Below are 1,858 nucleotides of genomic sequence, written 5' to 3' on the forward strand. Positions count from 1 at the left end.
GCCTCTGCCTCTGCCTCTGCCTCTGCCTCTGCCTCTGCCTCTGCCTCTGCCTCTGCCTCTGCCTCTGCCTCTGCCTCTGCCTCTGCCTCTGCCTCTAAGTGCTGGGATTAGAGACATGTGCCACAGCTACCTAGTAATAAGTCTCTTTTTAAAAACCTTTTCTTTACCTACTATATTTACATGTGCAAGTGTTTTGCTTGCATGTCTCTGTGTACCATATGTATGTCTGATGACGACAAGACCAGAAGAAGAGAAGAAGGCATAGGATTACCTTGGGAGTTTCAGATGGTTGTGAGTGCTAGGAACCAAACCTGGGTCCTATATAAGAGCAGAAAATTATCTTAACTGCTAAGCTATCTCTCAGGGCTCTCCTGAATTCATGTCCTTGGGGCTGGCTGGCTTACCTGTGAGCCTTACATCAAGAGCCAGCTCTATTGTGCTGTCCAGGCAGATGCAGGGCCCCTTCTCCCTAGTGCTGTAGCAGGTGAGGGGAAGGGACAGCTCTCCTGTGTTTTTTGGCCCCTCTCCTCCCTGCTATAGATGGCAAGGGACGAAGATCTGGGAAGAGCATCTCTCCCTTGCCCATACTTCAACACAGCAGACAAGTTGTGGGGCCAGCTTTCATACTCACACCCCTGCCATCAGGGTTAGCTGTATTATGTTGCTCAGGCAAGGTACAGGACCCATTCTCCTGAGTGCTACAGCTAATTAGAGGCAGGGTCAGCTCTCTTGCTCATCCCCCATGGCCACATGCTCAGGTGAGGGATGGAGCCAATTGTACACAGCCCTCAGACATCAACATTTCCCAGAGTGGCAAACCAAACCAGAGGCATCTGCCTGGTAATAAATAGGTTCCTGCTGCTGCAGGACAATGAACGGAGATGTTGGTCCTGGTGACAGCACAGTCCAGGGCCTCAGGTGGTATCACTGGCCACTCACATCAGGTTGTTCCTCACTACCCTCAAGTCTCCCATTCTGCCTCTCTTCATTGTGCCCACATCCTTCTATCTCTCTTTCTCTTCCATTTCTCTGCCACTCACTTGCTTCTCTTAGTGGCACTCAGGGTCTCTGAGTGTTTGGAGCCATTTTAGGGGTAGTCTTTGGAGAGCTATGTCCCTCTTGTGTGTTATGGCAATGGGCAGGGGTCATCTCAGGCATGGTCAGCCCCATTCCCAGGCCTGGGCAGTGTTGGAGATCTCAGGCTAGCTCCCTGTCCAGACCATATGCCACCAATTTGGTGATTGCCCCAGGCTCACTTCTTTCCTGGATCCAAGCAAGGGTTGTCTGTCTCAGGCTCAATCCTGTCTGCGCCCCACGGTACCAGGAGGGATTCTTCTAGTCTCTGGCTTGATCCTCATCCAGGAATGTCTAGTACCAAATTGGTGGTCATCTCAGGCTAGCTCCCTGTCTGAACACCCTGGGTGCTGTATTGGTGGTGGTCTCAGGCTTGCTTTTTTTAGCGAGTGTTAGGCTATAATGATTCAGATGTTCACAGGTCAGAACACCAAGCTTAGACGTAGCTTCTCTTCTCTCTGCCACCTACTGACTTACATGTGACTCTTCATTGGTTTTGTTTTGTTTTGTTTTGTTTTGTTTTGTTTTGTTTTGTTTTGTTTTGTTTTGTTTTGTTTTGTTTTGTTTTGTTTCTAAGAGAAGATACCCAAAGCTGGTGTGGAACTCACAGCTTTTCTGTCTTAGCCTTGCTCATCTTGGGAGTACAGAACTGTTGTACATTGGCTGGCTTGTATCGACCTCTGGCAGCTGCCTGCCTACACATCTGAAATCCAAACAAATCCAAGAAAATACTAGAGCAACCTTTGGCTCGGTGTCAGTAACTGCAAGACTCATGCGTTGGGGT

At 49.2% G+C, this 1,858-nt stretch overlaps 1 pseudogene; it reads right to left on the reverse strand.

Moving 5' to 3' along the window:
* Window positions 1–1,462: 1,462 nt before the first annotated feature.
* LOC115030787 lies at window positions 1,463–1,554 on the reverse strand (annotated as a pseudogene).
* Window positions 1,555–1,858: the final 304 nt, after the last annotated feature.

This window comes from Mus caroli, chromosome 3, assembly GCF_900094665.2.
Source record: "Mus caroli chromosome 3, CAROLI_EIJ_v1.1, whole genome shotgun sequence".
NCBI classification, from domain to species: Eukaryota; Metazoa; Chordata; class Mammalia; order Rodentia; family Muridae; genus Mus; species Mus caroli.